The sequence below is a fragment of the Nicotiana tabacum genome, chromosome 23 (genome assembly GCF_000715075.1).
Source record: "Nicotiana tabacum cultivar K326 chromosome 23, ASM71507v2, whole genome shotgun sequence".
Classification (NCBI taxonomy): domain Eukaryota; kingdom Viridiplantae; phylum Streptophyta; class Magnoliopsida; order Solanales; family Solanaceae; genus Nicotiana; species Nicotiana tabacum.
In genome coordinates, this window is record NC_134102.1 from 66,139,405 (window position 1) to 66,163,364 (window position 23,960).

Consider the following 23,960-nt stretch of genomic DNA (forward strand, 5'->3'; position numbering starts at 1 on the left):
TTATCAAACATCGGGGGTTCTACCGGTACAGCTGACCGTTGCAGCTCAAATTGAGATTAATCTATCCTTGACTGCTGAGGAGCAGAAGAGGCTAGAGAGATTTCAAAGACTTCATCCTCCTCATTTCAGTGGTAAGCCTAATGAGGATGCATAGGGTTTTCTTGATCAGTGTCAGCGGATTCCATGCACTTTGGGTCTAATGGACTCAAATGTAGTTGACTTTACTACTTTCCATTTAACAGGGCTAGCATATAGGTGGTGGCAGATCTATGAGTCGGACAGGACAGCTAGCGCAACACCACTTACATGGCATCATTTTACAGTTCTCTTCTTAGAAATGTTTATTCCATAGACTCGTAGAGGTGATTGGCGTAGTGAGTTTGAGCATCCATGCTAATAGGGTATGACTGTGACACAGTACGAGATGAGGTTTTGAACTGGCACGTCATGCAGTGTTCTTGATCCCTACTGAGAGGGAGAGGGTTTAAAGGTTCATTTGGGGCCTCAACTTTGGTATCCGATATGGCATGACCTAGGAGGTTGAGACTGATTCTACTTTCCATCCGGCAGTTGAGATTGCCACGCACTTGGACCATATTCGAAGGTAGGAGAGTGAGGAGCGGGACTCCAAGAGGGCCCATGGTTTAGGTGGTTTTGGTGGTGACTAATTTGGAGGCCAGAACATCACAGTAGTGGCCAGTCCAGTCAACTCAATAGGTGTATCGTGGTTCTTCAGCCAGCCACATTCATATAGTGCTCGCCAAGCCAGTCATCTTTTTGATTAACAGTACAAATTTCACATTGTGCTTTATCCGTTTAGGGTTCTTTGAGCAGGTATTTAGGTTCCTATGGTAGTCACAAAGCTAGTAGCCTCGCCAAATGAGGGTTGCTTTGAGTTGGGTGACTTGGGTCATATCAAGAGGGATTACCCAGACTTCTGAGCAGTGTAGTGCGTTAGGGCACCCTGCCCATAGTTCCTATGCCAGTAGCTACACCACCCGCTCAACCATCTAGGGGTGGGGCCCAATCTGTTCAAGGCCCTCCTAGAGGGGGAGGTCAGTCAAGTGGAGGGCAGGCCCGTTGCTATATATTATCGTCTAGACTGGAGGGAGTTGCTTTAGATGCTGTGATCACAAGTATTGTTTTAGTGTGCCACAGGGATGCTTCAGTATTATTTGACCCTGTTTTTACTTATTTTTATGTGTCATCATATTTTTCATGTTATTTGGATATGCCTCATTATTGTTTGATATTTAAGTTCATGTATCTACACATGTTAGTGATTCTATTATGGTAGATCGTGTGTATCTGTCTTCTGTGGTTACCATTGGGGGATAAGAGACTAGGGTTGATCTTTTATTACTCAATATGGTTGATTTTGAGTTAATTTTGGGTATCGATTGGCTATCTCCATACTATTCTATTCTAGATTGTCACGCTAAGACCGTGAGATTGGCGATGTCGGGGTTGCCAAGGTTGGAATGGAAGTGTTTCATTTGTCACACTCCTAGTAGGGTGATTTCTATTTTGAAGGCACAACGGATGGTTAAGATGGGATGTTTGGCATATCTGGCCTTCGTGAGAGATATTAGTGCTGATACTCCTACTGTCGAGTCAGTTCCTGTAGTGAGGGAGTATCTAGATATATTTCCTGCAGATCTACCGGGTATGCCACCCGATAGGGATATTGACTTTGGTGATTCTGGTGCTAGGCACTCAGCCCATCTCTATCCCACCATATCGCATGACACCAGTGGCTTTGAAGGAATTAAAAGAACAGTTGCATGATCTATTGGGTAAGGGTTTGTCAGACCTAGTGTTTCACCTTGAGGTGCACCTGTACTATTTGTGAAGAAAAAAGATGATTCCATGAGGATATACATTGGCCACAGGAAATTGAACAAGGTTCAATAATAAGTATCCACTGCCACACATTGATGATTTATTTGATCAGCTTCAGGGTGCTAGGGTGTTCTCAAAGATCGGGTTATTATCAGTTGAAGATCACGACTTTGGCGGTATGAGTCAGTGAGTAGCTTCATTTAATGTATTATGATTTGCTTATTTGTTTTTTTTTTTTTATGTTTGCAGGATTCAAGATTGATTTGATGGAATGATTCTCAATTTAGAAGCTTTAAGTTGGAAGAGTTAACCAAGATTTGACTGTGATACTTCATGGGTATGAGGGTGGTTTATCTTGCATGCATGTATGATAAAGAGTGTGGGGAAAAAGTAAGCTATAACCATGAAGGTTTTCCTAATTCTGGGTTCAATTTGTATATTGCTAAAATAGATTGAGGTTGCTAAGGATTCCAGATAATTGTAGAGTCTAAAGAAGCGCAATTGAGGTATGTATGGCTAACTCACTTCTTCCTAGAATCGAACTCCTGGTGTCCGAATAATTGGTGTAAGTTTCGGCTTGATCATACTAGAATTGTTTGCCTTAGTGTGTTGGGTTGGAAGATTCACGTTCCCTAATTATTTTGGATGTTTACCATTTCATCATGCTACTTGAGAACGTTATTATGATTTTCCAAGTTCCTTCCCTTATATGTGTAATGCCTTATATGATGATACTTATCGACATGAATGAAGAGAAGAGTTTAGCCAACATACCTCACTTGAGCTTCCTTACACTCTAAATGTTTCGAAATTCTTAGAAAGTCACTCTATGTGCCTAAGATTCCCAAATTGCTCATATGTGAATTTAATGTCTTGAATGGGAAGCCTTATTATTGTTGATAATGGAATTGATATTTGAATGTGGAAAAAGGGATCTGGAACTATGAGATACGGCTAAGTGCCAAGAATGACTTTGTAATAGTGATCACTAGTGCTAATGAATCGAAAAGATATGAAAGAAGTATTATGTGAGATGATTGACTAAAAAGGTAACGTCTTGGGTGAGACAGCCTTGAAATTTAGAGCTGGGGTGATTAAGTCTTACCCTTTTGGATGAAGAATTTGGTGCTCTACTTGAATATTTCCAAAGCTTTAAGTGATGATTGAAGATCAATTTGATGAAAACTTAGGCCCTCCCTCTTGAAACCTCTCTCTCTCACTCTAGAAAAATTAGAAAATGAGCTCAAAATAGACCTAAGGGGTGTTTTAACGGATTGGGGGTCAGGTTTTAAATTACGAAAAAGGGTGCCCGACACAGGTCTGCGGTCGCATATGCGACCGTATAACGGTTATGCGGTCTCATAGCTCTCAATAATGAACAAAACAAAATGATAGACACGGGCTATCACTATAGAATCTCCCAACAGGGGTAAACACATAAGCAGAGTACAAAATCACAAAACTCACCCATATGTGAAGCAAGATAGAAGGAATTACCCCGATAAGCAGAACGGAGTCAAAATAAGAATGATGCTCCTCTATAACAATCGAAACCATACCTGTAACGACACCATCTGGTGTAGCAGCCTCAGCCCTACCATAGAAAGCATATCAACAGGTCGTGCCTCCTCCTCTAGGGCACCCTCTACCTGCCTGTCCTCCACCCCTAGCTGGCTGTGTAGGTGGAGTAGCAATAGGAATGGGGCCCGTAGCCTGAGTGCTCTGATGAAATCTGCCCCTCCCGAGTCTGGGACAATCTCTCATGATGTGCCTAGTATCACCACCCTCATAACAACCCCCTTGCGGGTGTGGCTACTAGTATTGAGTCCATGCCGGATAATTGGAATAACCATTGTTGGAACCTCGTGCCGGTGGTGCACTAAAAGATGACTGCCCCACATGAGTACCCTGACTAACTGGAGCATCACGAGTAGTCTGAAATGCGGACTGGGCTGGCCGACTGCCCGAGCCTCCGTCATGATGGGTCATAGCTGAAGAGTAGAATCCACTAAACCCTCCAGAACCTCGAGACTTCTTGGTCTCCTTATCCTCTCTCTCCTCACCCTGAATGCGCTCTAACATCCCGGCAATCTCCACCACCTGCTGAAATGGAGTATCAGTCTACAACTCCCGAGCCATGCAGAATTTATGATCATAATTGAGCTCCTCAATGAATCTGCGAACTCACTCTCTGATTGTAGGGACCAAAGTAGGTGCATGATGGGATAACTCACTAAACCTGATGGCATACTCTAACACTGTAATGGTGTATTGACGCAGCGGCTCAAAATCTGCACGCCATGCATCCCGGAGGGTCTAGGGAACAAATTCCCTCAAAAACATCTCTGAAAACTAAGCCCAAATGGGTGGTGCTACATCGGCTGGTCTACCCTCCTCATAAATCTGCCATCGCTGATATGCTGTGCATGAGAACTTGTTCTTGATATGTTGACTTGCTTGAATCATCGGTAGTCATATAGAAATTTCATGAGCACATATCCATAAGATTATTATTAAGTCCTTGTGCATCTTTTATCCATTAGTTCTTGGGAATATGCATATTATATACATTTGGATACTTGATTTGGACTGCAATTATGGCACGAGAGGCAAGGTCATATGGTTGAAATACAGTTATGGCACAGTACATGATGAGCGGATATTTGATTATGAGTGATGCTATTAAGCTCCTCTTTGTGCTTGGATTTGGTACCATTCCTCCGGAGTTAGGTGATTACCCATGTTACTTTTGGCCCTGTGAGCGTGGTCGATACATAGATTGTGTATCTAGTCGATAGACGGATTTTGTATCGGGTTATTGTGATACATGGCTTTTATATCTGGGTACATGGATCTTGTACCTAGTCATGTTAATACATGGATCTTGTATCGGGGTACATGGATCTTGTACCAATTTGAGCATGCATTCATATTCTTGATTCATTCAGAGGCATTTATTTAAATGTTAGCTATTGCATGCTATGTATACATGCTACTTTGGGAGCCTCGACTCTGTTGATTGAAGCATGCCAGCCTTACTTGCCATATTTGAGCAGTATTATGATTATCTATTGAGTTGGAAAAGTATGCTTTATGTCTTTCGACTATTTTATATCTTGATACCTATTAATCATGAGGATATTTACTATTTTAGCTCCAGGCTTGTTATTATTTTTGTGTTTTAAGCTGTAATGACCCGGGCGGTCATTTTGTGTATTTTAGCTCTGTTTCCCCTATTTTCCCCGCATGCGTATTTGATGTTTGGTGACTTGCATGGATGGTTGTGATTAGTTTCGGGAAGGTTTTGGAGTGAATTGAGATACTAAATCTTATTTTGGATGGTTAAGTTGTAAGAGTTGACCAAGGTTAGACTTTTGTGTAAACGACCTAGGATTCGTGTTTTGATGGTGCAATATGTTTGTATGGTAATTTTTTACTTAGGTAGGTATATGTGTGGATATGGATTTGGAGGTTCCTAGTTTGATTTGTCTCTAAATGTTGGAAGTTTGAAAGTTGAAGGTTTGGAAGGTTCATTGATTTTATTCGGAGTTGACTTTGCTGCTATCGGGTTTGGAAAGTTTGAAAGTTTAAGGTTCAGAAGGTTCATTTAAGACTTGTGTGAAAATGTTAAGTCATTCTGAGGGTATTAGACGTCGTTCAGAATGGGGTTTGAAAAGTGGAAAGCTGATTAGTTCATTAGGCTTGAATCAAGGTGCGATTTGTAGTTTTGGTGTTATTTTGTGTGGTTTGAGACCTCGAGTAGGTTCGTATTATGTTTTGGAACTTGTTAGTACGCTTGGATAGGGTCACTAGGGGCTCGGGTAGGTTTGAAACCACCCAGAAGGTGGTTGATCATGGCTAGTTTATGGCAGGTCTGGTGCAATCGCACATGCGAAGAAGAGATATGCAGGTGCGAAGTCGCACCTGCATAAAATGGTGCGCAGAGGCTAAGGAGGAGGCTGGGATTGGTGGTTGCAGGTGCGAGGCATTTGCGAATCTGCAATGGTTGTAGGTTAGAGGGTCTAAGTGCAACCGCGCGTCCGCAGGCACAGAAGGCATCCACAAAAATGGATAGTCAGGGAAGTTAGTGAGCTCGTAGGTACGGGCCTATTTTCCACAGGAGCGAGCATCTTGGTTTGCAGATGCAGAATAGCTAGGAAGTGGTATTAAATTGAGGGTTTTGTTCATTTTATCATATTTTGACATTGGGAGTTTGGATTGAGGCGATTTTGAGGCTTTTTCACCCACTTGAAATGGGTAAGTGTTCTTAACGCGAATTTGATTTTTATTCATGATATCATCCTTGAATTTGATTAGTGAATATAAGTGAGAAAATTTGGAGGTTTTGGCAAAACTTTTCTAAAGTGAAAAATAGAGATTTGAACCTCGATTTGGAGCCAATTTTGGATGAAACTTACATATTTTGACTCATATTCGAATTGGTAGTCGGGATCTGTGACTTTTTTCGTGTTTCGAGAAGTGGACCCGAGTTAAATTTTTGGTTGACTTTGCGTATTTGTATAAAGATCGAAGCTTTATTGTTTGGGTTTGTTCCTTATCGCCTTATTTGATGTTATTAAGTCATTTTTGGCTAGATGTGAGCCTTTCGGAGGTTGATTTGCACGAGAAGGCATTTTTAGAGTATTGATTTGGCTTATTTGGGGTAAGTATCTTGCCTAGACTTGGTTTGAGGCACTAGTTTCCTGATTATTGATGATGGCCACGTGCCAAGGGTGATGTGCATGTGAGGGCTCGAGCCCATGTGCATGCATCGGGTTTGCCCATACTCTAGGTAGTCTTTAGAAAAATGTTATGCCTTGTTTGAATACTTGTAATTCATGACATCCTATTTTAAATGATGTACGACTGCGTGACTTCGTGAATCATGCTAGAGATCATGTGTATGCTTATTTCTACTATTTGAACATGATGCTCGATGTTGTGTGGCCTAACCGCCTTATTTGAGACATAGATGTACACTTTGCACACTCTTTATCCGTCCAAAAGTATGAGATTTGATATCTATTGACTATATACATGTATTCTTGTAGATTTGCATCTCTTCTTTATATGCTAGATCAGGAATGTATACACGCCTTGTTGTGCGTATCTTCTCTATGTGATGTTTGGTTCGAATTGTGAGAGCATGGTATATATCTTCTCTATATGTCTACCTGTGCACACGTGACTTAATCATATGTGCATATCTTCTCTATATGCTTAATTATTTACTGTTCTATGATTTGAGCACATTTTCTCTATGTGCACTGATTGGTTATACATGAATTTTATGCTTAGATTTGCTATGTAGAGGTATATTTATAGAATTATGAGCTGAGCAGGTTTTTGGTGAGTATCATTGGTTATTGTTGCTGCAATTACCTCGCCGAGGTTAGACATGATACTTGCAGAGTACATGTGGTCAGTTTTACTAATACACTTAACTGTGTAGATCCAAGAGTTGGCCCTAGCTGAGCTACGTGAGTTGTGTTGATGTTCACATCCGGAGATCGAGGTAGAGCTGTTGTTTGATCGTAGTCCACGGTGTCTCCTTCTATTTGTTGTAGTTACTATTATCTTTATTTCATATAGTATTTTTAGTATTTTAGACTTGTACTCACATTGTAGAGCTCATGACTCTTTATTACCAGTTATGGGGAATTTAATGTATTGGTGCAGTTTATTTATGATATTTGGCTTAAGTGTGGTGTTTCTGAAATTTTGTTATCTTGTTCCATTATTGCTATGCTTGGCTTGCCTAGAAAGTGAGTTAGGCGCCACCACGACCAATGGCAGGTTTTGGTCATGACTTATGTATCTTGATACCTTTAGCTTCGCCACTACTTCTTCGATGTTAGACTTGATACTTATTGGGTACCGACTGTGGTGTATTCATACTATGCATCTACATATTTTTGTGTAGGTTCTGAGACTGGTATTAGGTAACTTTTGAGTAGAGTAGGAGTATGTTATTTCGATCCGCAACACATGGAGTCCCCGTCCTTATTTATCTCCTGTCTATCTTCGTTCTCACAGACAATTGTGACTATGTATTTAGACTTGCACTTACTCGGTACTTGCTCATGTACTTGTGTCACCTAGTTCTTGGAGGTTGTATTGTTTTGGTCGTGTTAAGACCATGTTATACTTGTGTTAGATATTTTACTGTTTGAGATTATTCCTGCATTTATTTATGACATGACTATGTTAAATTAAAGGAAATTGGACTATATTTTGTTGATTGTGAGTTGGCTTGCTTAGCAAGTACGGCTAGACGCCATCATGGTATGAGGTGAGATTTTGGGTCGTGACAGATTTCAGGGCTAGTTATGGCCACTATGAGTTCTTAGTAATGTCTTTTGCCTTGACTAATGCCCAAAAGCCCTTATGCATTTGAAGAATAGTTTATTCCAACCTTATTTTGATTCCTTTGTTATTATGTTCATTGATGATATCTTGGTGTGTTCCCATTAGTAGGGAGGAGCACAAGCAGCATTTGAGGATGGTGCTACTGATTTTGAGGGAGAAGAAGTTGTATGATAAGTTCTCCAAGTACGGGTTTTGATTTGATTCTATGGCATTCTTGGTCCATGTGGTATCTAGTGAAGGGATCAAGGTGGATCCGAAGACGATTGAGGTAGTTTAGGGTTGGCCTAGACCTTCTACCGCTACGGAGATTAGGAGTTTCTTAGGTTTGGCCAGTTACTATCGTCGGTTTATGGAAGGGTTTTCTTCTATCGTAGCTCTATTGACTAAATTGACCGAGAAGGGTGCTTTATATAGATGGTTGGATGAGTATGAGTAGAGCTTTCAGAAGTTCAAGACTACTTTGACCACATCTCCAGTTTGGTATTGCCCTTAGAATTGGGGATGTATAATGTTTATTGCGATGCTTTGCATGTTGAACTTGGATGCGTGTTGATGCAGGACGGTGGGGTGATTGCCTATGTGCCACATCAGTTGAATCCCCATGAGAAGAAATATGCAGTCCATGATTTGGAGTTGGCGGTTATTATGCATGCGCTCATGTTTTGGAGGCATTACTTATACGTCGTGTCTTGTAAGGTGTATACGGATCACTAGAGTCTCCAACATCTATTTAAATAGAAAGATTTGAACTTGAGGAAGTGAAGATGGTTTGAATTGTTGAAGAATTATGATATCACCAATCTTTATCATTCGGGGAAAACTAATATGGTAGCAGATGCCTTGAGCAGAAAGGCGGAGAGTATGGTTAGTTTAGCATTCATTCTAGCTGTGGAGAGGCATTCAGCTGTGGATGTTCAGGCATTGGCCAATAGGTTGGTGTGATTGGATATTTCAAAATCGAGCATAGTTCTTGCTTGTGTTGTATCTTACTCATCCTTGTTTGAGATCATTAAGGCGCGTCAGTATGTGGATCGCCATTTGCTTTTCCTCAAAGACATGGTGTAGCACGATGGTGCTAAGGAGGTGACTATTGGTCATGATGGTGTATTGCGACTTCAGGGGCGAGTTTTTGTTCCTAATGTTGATGGTTTGAGAGAGTTGATTTTTGAGGAGGCTAGTAGTTTGCAGTATTCTATTCTTGAGGGGAGAGTTGATGGTGCTACGAATATGTATCATGATTTGAAGCAACATTATTGCTGGAGAAAGATTAGGAAGAACATTGTTGGACATATTGCACAATGTTTGAACTGTCATCATGTCAAGTATGAGTACTAGAGACCGGGTGGTTTGCTTCAGAAGAATGATATACCTGAGTGGCAGTGAGAGCATATCACAATGGACTTCATGGTTGGGTTGCCATGGACGTTGAGGAAGTTTGATGCCATTTGGGTCATTGTGGATAGGTTGACAAAATCGGCACATTTCGTTCCGGTTATGATATCCTACACATCTGAGTAGTTGGCTAAAATCTACATCTGGGAGATTGTTTGCTTGCATGGTGTACCTCTTTCTATTATCTCAGATTGTGACACTCAATTTATAGCGCCTTCTGGAAGGCTATTCAATGTGAGTTGGGCACGCAGGTTGAGTTAAGCACGACATTTCATCCTCAGATGGATGGTAATCTGAGTGGACAATTTAGATCTTGGAGGATATGTTGAGGGCCTACATTATTGATTTTGGAGGCCAATGGGATCAATTGCTACCTTTAGCGAAGTTTGCCTACAATAGCAGCTACCAGTCTAGCATCTAGATGGCTCTGTATGAGGAATTATATGGGAGGAGATATCTTTCTTTGGTTGGTTGCTTTGAGCCCGGTGAGACTAGATTATTGGGCACAAATTTAGTTCGAGATGCTTTGGAGAAAGTGAAATTGATTCAGGAGAGGCTTTGCACCGATCAATCTAGGTAGAAGAGTTATGCTAATAGGAAGGTTCGTGATATGGAATTCATGGTGGGTGAGAAGGTTCTACTTAGAGTTTCTCCTATGAAGGTCGTGATGCGGTTTGAGAAGAAGGGAAAGTTGAGCCCAAAGTTTATCGGTCCTTTTGAGATGTTAAAGAGAGTTGGCGAGGTTGCCTACAAACTTGCTTTGCCTCTGAGGTTTTCAGGAGTCTATTTGGTGTTTCATGTTATTATGCTTTGAATGTATCATGAAGACAAATCATATGATTTGGATTTCAGCACAATGCTGTTGGATGAGAATTTGGCTTATTCGGAGGAGTCGGAGGCCATTTTGGATAGGCAGGTTCGGAGGCTCAAGACTAAGGAGATATTATTAGTGAAGGTCTAGTGGGCCGATTGAGGAGGCGACTTGGAAGACCGAGCATGATATGTGAAGCATATATCCTCACCTTTTTTGAATTTTAGGTATGACTCTAAACCCATTAGAGGACGAATGTTTGTTCAAGAGAGGGAGAATATAATGACCCGGTTGGTTATTTTGTGTATTTGAGCCCCACTCCCCTATTTGATATTTCCCTATTGTTGTTTGTGATTTATGGGGATGGTTGGTTTGGTTCCGGGGTGGGGGGGTAGAGTTAATTGAAACACTCAGTTTCTTTTGTTGAAAGCTTAAGTTATAGAGTTGACCAAGGTTTGCCTTTTGTGTAAGCGGTCTTAGATTGGTTGTTTGAGGGCTCCAATAGGTTTGTATGGTGATCTTGTACTTCGGCGTATGTTCGAAATTGGATTTGGAGGTTTCTAGGATGTTTTGGCGCTATTTACCGAAAGTTGGCAATTTGAAGATTTGGAGAGTTTCTAAGTTTGACAGGGGTTGACTTTGATGATATTAGATTCAGATTGTTATCCTGGAAGTTGGAATAGGTACATTTGTCATTTGGGACTTATGTGAAAGGTTTGGTTGCAATCCGGATTGGTTAGGTTTGAATCGGCCGCTTGGTTTATAGTTTGGGAGTTCTTGAATTTAAGAGAAGTTCAACTTGTAATTTTGCCTTTGATTCATTTATGTAATGTTATCCTATATATTTGGAGGCTTTGGATAGGTTTGAGGAGTGTTTATGGACTTGTTAGTATGATTGGACAGGGTCCCCAGTTGATCGGGTGAGTTTTCGACCATCTAGAGCATTGTTAGTGTTGCAAAATATTTGTTGGTGTTAGGTCTTCATCGCGATCGTGGAGGCAGAGTTGCAATGGCAGAGTATATGTTTGGAGCTAGGGAGGTTTCTTCTTCGCGTTTGTGATAGGATCGTCGTGTTCGCGATGATGTGTGGGACTTGCTCATCACATACGCGCCAGGAGGGTCGCGTTGCAGAGCGGGGTGTTGGTGGATAGCCTTTGCATTCACGAAGGTAAGGATGTGTTCACGTAGGTTGGACAGTTTGGTAATCGCGTTTGTGAGGTTAGTCACGCAAACGTGAAGGATTATTTTTAGGCAGTGATTTTTTGTGATACGCTAATGCGAGGCATGTGCCGCGTTTGCAAAGGGTAGCCTTGGGCAGACCATTTAAGAGTTGTATTTCAGGATTTTAGCACATTCTTCCATATTTTGAATCCTAGACTTGGAAAAGCGATTTTGGCTTGAAGATTTTCAAACAATACTTTGGGGTAAGTGATTTCTAAACATTTGTTTTATGTTATTTCAACAATCTACATTGATTATTAACACAAAACATGGGATTTTGAGGGAAATTTGTGTTCTTTTCTACAACTTAAGAGAGTGAAAATTAAAGATTTGAGTGTAGAATTGCACTTGCTTTTAGAATCTAATCACATATTTGGACTCGTGGGGTTATGGGGAGTCGGGATCTACTGCTTGACTCGGATTTTGACTATGTGGGCCCGGGTTAACTTTTGTTAACTTTTGGAAAATTGATTAAAGATTGAAGCTTTATTACTTTGGGTTGCTTCCTATGGTTTTATTTGATGTTATTGAGCTGTTATTTGCTAGATTCGAGCCGTTCGGAGGTCGATTCGCGTGGGAAGGAATTTTTGGAGTATTGACTTGGCTCGTTTGAGATAAGTATCTTGCCTAACCTTGGCTTGAGGAACTAGTTTCTTGAATTATTGATGTTTGTGACATGCTAGGGGTGGCGTACATGTAAGGGGGCGAGTTCATGTGCGTGACCCGGGTTTATCCATGCTCGGGTTAGTCTTTATGCTATATTATGCCTTGATTTGATTGTTTGTGATTCTTGATATCATGCTTTATATATTGTACGACTACATGATTTTGTGAATCATGCTAGAGATCATGTGTAGGCATATGTTTCTCATTTGAACATGATACTCGATGTTGTGTGGCGTATCTTCCTAACTTGAGCCGTAGTTGTACACTTTGCACATGCATACACCATAACATGTTATTTTATCACTCCAGGAGTATGTGGTTTGATATCCATTGACTGTATACATGTATTCTTGTATATGCTTTCTGTATTATGGACTGATTTGATAGCACATGAGTTGTCCATACGGGTTGAGTTGATTGTGGCATGTGAGTTGTCCGTGCAATTGTTATAGCACGTGAGTTATCTATGTAGCGTGTGGATAAGGATCAATTCTCCTAGGGTCATCCGCTCATGTTTCTCCTTGATGACGTACATGCAGCTATGGAAAACAGATCAATGTTGGGTTTTTGCGTATCTTATCTATAGGCAAACTCCTTGGATGTATACGTGATTTTACTGCATATCTCCTCTATTTTCTAGCTCCGTACTTGTATACATGCCTTTACCTTCTCTATATCTTATTTCTGTTGATGAAGTGGTACACAATATATATCTTCTCTATGTGTAATTTGACTTGTACATTTACCTCCTCTACATGTTGAACTGTTTTTCTATTTGATGTTCGTGCATATCTTCTCTATGTGCACCTTGAGCGATATCTGCTGTCATGCTTAGATTCTGGTATTGTTACTGCATATTTGTATGTATTTATGAGTTGTACTATAAATAACGTGAATATTATTGGTGATTCTTTCCACTACCTCTCCGAGGTTAGTTATGATGCTTATAAGGTACATGGGATCAGTTGTACTCATACTATACTCTACACTTAATTGTGCATAGCCAAGTGTGGGACCTAGCTGAGAGCTGTACTGGATCATTATTGAGTTGCTGAGAGATGAGGTAGAGATGCACCTCAATTGCAGTCCTTGGCGTCTCTTTCCATTTCTATTAATGTTGTTGTTGTTTTTATTATTATTGTTGTTCGAACAATATTTTATATTATCAAACTTGTACTTGCGCTGTAGATCTCATAACTCTGTGTTACCTGTTATGGGGATTTATATATTGATCCAGTCTTTATTTATGATATGTGACTCTTAGATTTATAGATTCTGTACCTTGTTATCATGTTTGACTATTGGTTTATGATTTGGCTTGCCTAGCAAGTGGGTTGGACGCCATCACGACCAATGGGGGTTTGGGGTCGTGACAATTTTAAGTGATGTATTTCGAGATTTTACTCATTGTTTCATATTTTGAGCCCTACACTTCGAGAAGAGGAGAATTTCAAGAAAATTTTCACTACTACATTGGAGGTAAGAAACATTCACTTGTATTTTGCTTTATATCTTGTTCCCCTTTGATTTTTACACGTAAAACATAGAATATTAAAAAGAAATTTGGGATTTTGGTCTACAACTTAAGAGGGTGTATTTTGGGGATTTGAAGGTTGATTGGACTTGATTTTGGAATCTAATTACATATTTGGACTCGTGGGGTTATGGGTAGTAGGGATCTACCCCTTGACTTGGGTTTTGACCGTGTGAGCCCGGGTTAACTTTTATTGACTTTTGGGGATTTGATTAAAGATCAAAGCTTTATTGTTTGGAATTAATTTCTACAGCTTTATTTGACATTATTGAGTTGTATTTTACTAGATTCGATTCATTTGGTATTGGATTTGACGGAAAAATATGGTCGTTATTGATTAAAGCATGCTGGGTGGAGGTAAGTCTCTTGTCTATCTTTGTAAGAGGGAATTCTCCCCATAGGTGATCTATTTGCTACTTGATTCGTGATTTTGGAGCCATGTATATGCGAGCATACAAGTGTATATGTGTAGCTAGGTCTTGAAGATATCGGTATTGTTGACTTAAATTTATGCTTTGTTGGATATGTGAAGTTACTATTCATTTTCAAATTGAATATATGACTACATTATTATTATTTATATGCATGATCTAGGAGCATTCCTAGGGTTATAACTTATTTATTTAACATAAAGGATTATTTTGCATTATTGAGATTTATTATAAATCTGTATTCATATACTTGTCTTATTGCTTCATGATTTTGGTGGTTTCTATGGCCTAATAGACTCAAGATAAATAATATGCTTAAGCTAGAACATATTAAATAGTTTACTGAGCTGTTGTGATAAATTGAGTTACATAATATTCCATAGCCATCTTTTAACTACCAGTCTAGCATCTAGGTAGCTCCGTATGAGGCATTATATAGGAGGCAATATCGCTTTCTTGTTGGCTAGTTTGATCCCGGAGAGACTAGATTATTGGGCACTAAATTTGTTCAAGATGCTTTGGAGAAAGTGAAGTTGATTCAGGAGACGCTTCCCACCGCTTAATCCAGCTAGAAGAGCTATGCTGATAGAAAGATTCGTGATATGGCATTCATGGTGGGTGAGAAGGTTCTACTTAGAGTTTTGCCTATGAAGGGCTTGATGAGGTTCGGGAACAAGGTCTAGTTGAGCCGGAGGTTTATTGGTCCTTTAGAGGTGTTGGAGAGAGTTAGGGAGGTTGCCTACAGACTTGCTTTGCTTCGAAAGTATCATGAAGATAAGTCATATGTTTTAGATTTTAGGGTAATGTAGTTAATTGAGAATCTAGCTTATGAAGAGGAGCCGGTGGCCATTTTGGATAGGCAAGTTCGGAGGCTCAAGTCTAAGGAGATCACATCACTGAAGGTCCAGTAAAAAGGTCAGCCAGTTTAGGAGGCGACTTGGGAGACCAAGTATGATATGCAGAGTAGATATCCTCACCTTTTTAGCATTTCAGGTATGACTCTAAACTCGTTCAATGAAGAAAGTTTTTTTAAGAGAGGTAGAATATAATAATATAGCCGGATGTTTTGTGTATTTGAGCCTCGTTCCCCTATTTGATGTTTCCCCTACTTATTTGTGACTTGTGGGGATATGTGGTTTGGTTTCGGAGGGGGGGGGGGGAGGATTTGGAGCGAATTAGAACACTTAGTTCCTTTGTTGGAATCTTAAGTTGTAAAGGTTAACCAAGGTTTGAACTTTTTGAGAACGATTTCGTATTGGTGATTTGAGGATTTCAATAGGTTTTTATGGTGATCTTGGATTTGGGCGTATGTTCAAAGTTGGATTTGGAGGTTCCTAGGATATTTTGGCACTATTTACATAAAGTTGGCAATTTGAAAGTTAGAGTTCCTAAGTTTGACCGGGGGTAGACTTTGATGATATCAGATACGTATTGTTTTTCAGAAGTTGAAATAGGTTTATTTTGTCATTTGGGACTTGTGTACAAAGTTTGGTTGCCAATCGGATTGGTTAGGCTTGAATCAGATGCTTGGTTTGAAGTTTGGGAGTTCTTGAACTTAAGTGACGTTCAACTTGTGTTTTGGCCTTTGATTCATTGATGAAATATTATCTTATGTATTTGAAGGCTTTGGATATGTTTGGGTAGTGTTTATAGACTTGTTGGTATGATTAGACCGGGTGAGTTTTGGACCACCAGGAGCATTGTTAGAGTTGTAAACAATTTGCTGGTGTCAGGTCTTCATCGCAATCGCGGAGGCAGGGTCGCGATCGCGCAGTGTATTTTTGGAGCTGGGCAGGTTTATTTTTTTGCGTTAGTGATAGGATCATCGCGTACATGGTGGCCGGGGGGACTTGCTCATCACGTTCACGCCAAGAGGATCGCGTGGTGGATAGCCTTTGCGTTCGCGAAGATAAGGACGTGTTCGTGTAGGTGGAGGCAGTTTGGTCATCGCGTTCGTGAGGTTGGTCACGTGAACGCGAAGAATTATTTCTAGGAAGTGACTTTTTGTTCATCGTGAACACGAGGCACGTGTCGTATTTTTTGAAGGGTACCCCTTGGTAGACCATTTAAGAGTTGTATTTCGGGATTTTAGCCCATTCTTTCATATTTTGAACCCTAGATTTGGGAGGGGCATTTTTGGCTTAAAGATTTTCATACGAGACTTTGGGTAAGTGATTTCTACATATGTTTTTTATATTATTTCAAGAATCTAATGTATTATTAACACCCAAAATATGGCATTGTGCGGGAAATTTGGGGGGTTTTCCTATAACTTAAGAGAGTGAAAATTGAAGATTTGAAAGTAGAATTGGACTTGGTTTTGGAATCTATTAACATATTTGGACTCTTAGGGTTATCGGTAGTTGGGATCTACACCTTGACTCGGGTTTTGACCATGTAGGCCTGGGTTAACTTTTGTTGACTTTTGGGAATTTGATTAATGATTGTAGCTTTATCATTTGGGGTTGCTTCCTATGGTTTTATTTGACGTTATTGAGTTTTTTTTGGCTAGATTCGAGCCGCTCGGAGGTCGATTCGCGTGGGAAGGCCTTTTTGGAGTATTGAATTGGTTCATTTGAGGTAAGTATCTTGCCTAGCCTTGGCTTGAGAGACTAGTTGCTTGAATTGATGATGTTAGGTATGTGCTAGGGGTGGCGTACATGCGAAAGGTCGAGCCCATGTGCATGCATTGGGTTTATCCATGCTCACGCTAGTCTTTAGTCTATATTATGCCTTGATTTGAATGTTTGTGATTCTTGATATCATGCCTTATATGTTGTACGACTACACGATTTCGTGAATCATGCTAGAGATCACGTGTAGGCTTAATTTTCCCATTTGAATATGATACTCGTTGTTGTGTGGCGTATCCCCCTAATTTGATCCATAGTTGTACACTTTGCATATGCATACACATTAGCATGCTATTTTCTCAGTCCATGAGTATGTGATTTGATATCCGTTGATTGTATACATGTATTCTTGTATATGCTTTCTATGTGTAGACTATATTGACAACACATGAGTGGTCAGTGTGGTTAAGTTAAAGACAATATAAGAAAAGCCCTTTAAAAACTTACAAGAATTTCATTGATTGAACATAACAACGGAAAATAAGAGAATAGTATAGAGGGGAGAGGTCTTAGAAAATTTGGAGAATTTTCTAATGCCTCTTACAATGGGGAGAGGAAGTCTTAAATAGACTAAAGAAAAGATGCCTTTGATCTTAGGCGTACAAATGAACGGTCTAATTTGGCCGACAGTCTAATGTGGTCGACAAAAGAAAATGGGTGGTCTACTCTTTTTGAAAGCAAACAGTAAAAAGCAGTCTTCTTTTTCAAAAGGTGAATAGTGTAAAGGTAAGATTCCTTTGCTGATGGGGACTCTGTCGGTCCTTGCTGATAGAGACTCTGTTGGTGCAGATTCAACTACTCATAATTTGGGTCCATATACGCCAAAGCAATTCCCTTTGGGTCGCACATGGCACCATTACTGCTTTCTCCTGTAGAAGCAGCGTCTTCAATCAATTGCATGATTTGATTTTCTTCATAATCTTCAATATTTTGTAAAGCTTGTTTCAGCTTTTCCTTGAGGGCTGCCTCGGAAGGTAAAGCTTTCTGGAAGCTTTGTTGGATGGGCTTCTGAACGTTGGGGACTTGTTGTTTAGGAGTCCACCCCTTGATCTTGACTTCTTTAGACAGATATTTGATTCTATCAAATTCTGCCTTAATAAAATTCCAGCTGACGATAAAGGATATCCTCTTCTGGACAAAGTACTTACACATTTTAATGTGCTCTGGTAGAGTAGAAATGGCCTCCTTGGTCTGAAAATCATCAAACCCGTTGAGAAATTGCTGAGGGAGGATCTCTCTGTTTCCTCCGAATAAGTTCCACCTTTCGTAGAACCATCTAGGAATTATAGCTTTAGTAACATCTAAGCTATACTTGACAAATCAAGTATGTCCTGGTCTAAGATACATAAAATTAAACCATGCTGCTTTGTAATCATGCCAACAATATGTCTGGGGATGATGTGTCATGGTAAGTGCAACTGGTGTGTGCAGGTGATCTGCGAACCACTCAAATGGTGATAAAATTTTCTTAATAGTAAACCTAGAATAATTAATAAATCCTGGTCTATTTTGATATAAAGTATGTTCTACTTCAATGGAGTCTGTATCGATGAGGATGGCTTCGTAAAATCTCCTTGTTTTGTATGGATTTTCAGTATCCACATAATTGAAATCCGTGTAACATGGTTTGATTAGGTCTTCTAACCTGAGACCTTCATACTCTTTGTCTAGAGCTAGAATAGGTAATACCTGAAGGGTAATGTATTCGAATCTTTCTTCTTTCTGAAGATCTTCTTGGGGCGTCTTCTTAACTGAAGGATTAACTGCTTCTGCAAAAGTCTCTGGGACTTTCATGGCGTAGCTCTTTTTTGTCTGGACAATAGAGCTAGATGCTGGTCCTTTTCTAAAGGCTTTGGTTGGGGATTTGTAAGTTTCTCCAAGGGAACTGGAATTGGTGCTGGTAATTTCGGGTATTCAGCTAGAGCTGTATACCGGTTTTGGAAAGAAAGTTGTGGCCTTTGAGGGGCTGATGTCTTGGTAGGAGTAATGGGAAGAGGGACAAATGGTCTAGCCATTTGTGGTTTACTGATCTCCTTTCCTTTGGAAGGAGCGTTAGGTCTGAAGGGCCTCATTTTTTCCCTGTAAAAATTCTCTTGTTAGAAAATCAGGTAAAGAGTTTTCTTCTCCTTTGATAAATTCGATTTTAAAATCAAAGCTAGACAGTAGAGCTTGCCATCTAGCAAATATCTGTTTTAAAACAAGATTTTTAACATCTTTTTGTAAAATTTCTTTAGCAGATTTACAATCTACTCTAACCAAAAATTCTTTGTTAATAAGATCGTCTTGAAATTTAGTGATACATAGAACTATAGACAAAACTTCTTTCTTAACAGTAGAATAGTTTTTCTGGGCGGAATTCCAGATTCCTAAAGTAAAACGAACTAATTGTTCAGAAGACTCGATGGAGATTTTTTGTTTAAAGATACCTCCGTAACCAATATCTGAAGCATCTGTTTCAACTATCATAGAAGCTTCTGGGTTAGGGATTCCTAAGCAAGGAAGGTTTTGTACAAGTTTTTTGACTTGGATGACAGACTGTATTTGTTCTTGACTCCACGGGATAGGATTCTTCCTAAGTCTTTTATAAAGAGGTTCACAGACCTGTCTAATGTTGGGGATAAAATCAGCAACGTAATTGAGGCTTCCTAAGAATCTCTGTAATTGAGTTTTATCAGTGATTTCATTAGGGAATTTGGACGAGAACTATATGGCCCTGCAAATTGGCTTATAAGATCCTTGGTAAAGGTCGTGACCTAAGAATCTAATGGAGGTTTGGAAGAGTTTGATCTTTTGGGCACTAACAACCAAACCATTTTTCTTAACAACTTTCAGGAAGGTGTTGAGATGCTTGAAGTGATAATCTATGTTATCAGAAAATATAAGGACATCATCTATATAAACTATAGACATATAACTGTAATCATTAAAGATGGAGTTCATGATATTCTGAAACTCAGATGGGGCATTCTTGAGCCCAAATGGCATAACATTCCATTCGTATTGACCAAAAGGAACATTAAAAGCCGTTTTGTATCTGTCTTTCTCAGCTACTTGAATTTGCCAGAAACCAGATTTCATATCGAACTTACTGTAAATATTGGCTTTGTAAGTTCTCTTCAAGAGATCCCTTTTGTTGGGGATGGGATATCTGATCCATTTAAGGACAGCATTCAATGGTTTATAGTTTATAACTAATCGTGGGGCACCTCTCTCTTTCTTTGCACTCTTGTTAACATAAAATGCAGAACAACTCCAAGGATATTTAGAGGGACGAATGATGTTGTTTTTGAGGAGATTTGAAATCTCATTTTTGCAGATTTCCATCATTTCATGATTCATTTGAATAGGTCTTGCCTTGGTGGAGATGACCTGTTCATTAAATCCTTCAATGTAGGGGAGTTCAACCAAGTGCTTTTTTCTTTCCCAAAAAGCGTTAGGAAAATCAGAGCATATTTCTTGTTCAAAAGTGTTTTGAAGATTAGCTATTTTAGTAACTATCTTCGGGGTTTTTAAAATCTGCTCGATTTTCTAACTTTTATTTCATCCTTTTAAAAGGTGACATGCTGAGACAGTTTGTTTATACGAAAAACAATGTTTTTTTCTAATAAAATCACTTTCGTTTTGTGAAAGGGTTTTAACAAAAGGAAAATATAATTCTTTTCCTAATATTTGAGTAGAAATACCATCTAAGCCAGTAATAAAAGGTTTTATCTAAGTGATAAAAGGAATTCCAAGAATGATATCTTCATTAATATCTTCAGTAATAATAAAATCATTTGTCAGGCAAATACCATTATTGCAGATATGAGCTTTTGAAAGCTTGTAATTAATACGGAGTTGTTCTCCTGTAGCTGAGTATAATTTTGAAGTACTTTTTTCTAAGTACTGAGTTGGAACAATCCCTTTCATGATGCAGTTACGATCTGTACCACTATCCAGCAAAGCGATTTTGTTAATAGCGAAGTGTTTGCTAATAACAATCTTGATAGGAATATGACAACTTTGAGGTTTGATACTCGTAATGACCGTAAGGCCGGGAGCTTGAGATGATGAAGTCTTATTTTTGGTAAGACGGAGATCAATAGAGTCTTCATTCTCAGAACGACACTCACTTTGACGAGGACTAGGTTCTTCTTCATTTTTTGACTTATATTCATAAGTCTTAACTTGTTTAAGAACCTGCTCTGTTAAGATATCAACCTCGACTTTTCCAAGTCTTGATTTAATATTTTTGATTTCGTCTTTAAGTTCTGAGACTTCATGTCTCAAATCCGAAATCGAAGTTTCAGCTGGTTTATCGAAGCGAGCCATGACTTGCTTCATGTTGAATGGTTCAACAACTGACCTAGGCTTAGGTCTGTCATTTTGATGAGTGAGAATAAGATTCTTAAGTTCAATCAAGTACTTCTTTCTAGACTCATCATCTGTGATGTGTTGGAAAACATCAAACAGAGCTTCTTTGGAGCTATCTGATAGTACTTTGATAGAAGCCTGAGTTTTATCACAAGTACAGAAAGCTTCAGAATAATGGCATTCACTGCCAGATTGGCTTGAGTCAGAGTTATAGGCGATGTTGATATCATCTTCATCGCTATATTCATCTGAGGAATAGTTAGGAGAAGAATCTGAATTGGGTTCTTCTAAGATAGAGAAGAGTTCCTTTTTGGTGTCTTCACTGATCTCTAGAAGATTAATCTTCTTCTTCTTTCTATCTGATTTGCACTGATTGGCCCTGTGACCGGTTTTACCACAGTTCCAACAGACATCTTTAGTTTTGGAAGACTTCAAAGGTCTCCGGAATTTGGATTTCTTTCTAGGAGGATCATCAAAATTTCTCCTAGATTTTTGGCGACGGGACCTTTTAGAAGACCTATAGGCCTTGTCCTTCTTGGAAGAATGAGTAGAAGTAGCGACGATATTTGTATAACTGAAGTCTTGACAGAAACTTCCTAATTCTCTTCTAGAAGAGTGTTGCTCTTTTTTGAGCTAATTTTTAAGTTTGATATCTATGCAGAGTTCGAGCCCTACAACGTTGATGATGCTAACAATGTCACCATAGGTCATCTGATGGTAGGGAATTTTACCTTCACAACGATCTTGGATTTTGGTTCGGACTTTGCTAGCAAATAAAGGAGGAAGACCACTGAAGAAGCGTTCTTTCCAAAAATCTAGATGACAGTCAGGTCTAATCATAACCTTGCTGATGAATTGGTTTTTATACTAGATAAAGTCATCTAAAGATGGACAAGATAGATTATTCAGAATTTGTAAACTCCTGTCTTAGAAGAGTTTTGGCTCTCCGATGAAGTGTTTTGCTATGTGGTAGAGAAGGGTAGCACATGCATCTTCTCTAGTTATTTGTGAGGTTGCTTCCATAGGAGTAACTGTCCCACCTATAACCATAGCAGAGGAGGAGGTTCCTTCTGATTTGACTACGGTTTCAACAGCCATAGCAGAATAGATAGCTTGTCTAATATCATCAGTGAAATAATTATCCCACCAATGTTTCAACATGCCCGTAAATCCAGCTACAATCATAGAGGCGGCTTCCTTATCGGAAGATCCTCTTATCTTGTAAGCTGTAATACAAACTCCCATTTCATGGAGTTTATGGTATATTTGGTGCTCAGCAAGAGCATCAATGTTCCATTCGATAATGCTTCTTCCTTCGTGAAAAGTAGAGGCAAGAAAATGATTTTCCTCGTATTGAATATCTGGAAACGAGGGACGCTTATGATAATTTTTGTAATTATGAAAGCGTTCATTTGTAAGTCTATGGAGGAGATCTTCCTTTTGACTTGGATGACAGACTGTGTTTGTTAGCAGAGGAGGAGGTTCCTTCTGATTTGACTACGGTTTCAACAGCCGTAGCAGAATAGATAGCTTGTCTAATATCATCAGTGAAATAATTATCTCACCAATGTTTCAACATGCCCGTAAATCCAGCTACAATCATAGAGGCGGCTTCCTTGTCAGAAGATCCTCTTATCTTGTAAGCTGTAATACAAACTCCCATTTCATGGAGTTTATGGTATATTTGGTGCTCAGCAAGAGCATCAATGTTCCATTCGATAATGCTTCTTCCTTCGTGAGAAGTAGAGGCAAGAAAATGATTTTCCTCGTATTGAATATCTGGAAACGAGGGACGCTTATGATAATTTTTGTAATTATGAAAGCGTTCATTTGTAAGTCTATGGAGGAGATCTTCCTTTTGACTTGGATGACAGACTGTGTTTGTTAGCAGAGGAGGAGGTTCCTTCTGATTTGACTACGGTTTCAACAGCCGTAGCAGAATAGATAGCTTGTCTAATATCATCAGTGAAATAATTATCCCACAATGTTTCAACATGCCCGTAAATCCAGCTACAATCATAGAGGCGGCTTCCTTGTCAGAAGATCCTCTTATCTTGTAAGCTGTAATACAAACTCCCATTTCATGGAGTTTATGGTATATTTGGTGCTCAGCAAGAGCATCAATGTTTCATTCGATAATGCTTCTTCCTTCGTGAGAAGTAGAGGCAAGAAAATGATTTTCCTCGTATTGAATATCTAGAAACGAGGGACGCTTATGATAATTTTTGTAATTATGAAAGCGTTCATTTGTAAGTCTATGGAGGAGATCTTCCTTTTGACTTGGATGACAGACTGTGTTTGTTAGCAGAGAAGGAGGTTCCTTCTGATTTGACTATGGTTTCAACAGCCGTAGCAGAATAGATAGCTTGTCTAATATCATCAGTGAAATAATTATCCCACCAATGTTTCAACATGCCCGTAAATCCAGCTACAATCATAGAGGCGGCTTCCTTGTCAGAAGATCCTCTTATCTTGTAAGCTGTAATACAAACTCCCATTTCATGGAGTTTATGGTATATTTGGTGCTCAGCAAGAGCATCAATGTTCCATTCGATAATGCTTCTTCCTTCGTGAGAAGTAGAGGCAAGAAAATGATTTTCCTCGTATTGGATATCTGGAAACGAGGGACACTTATGATAATTTTTGTAATTATGAAAGCGATACAGTACCTCAATCTCTTAGATCTAATGGCTTCTCAGTAAGGTCTT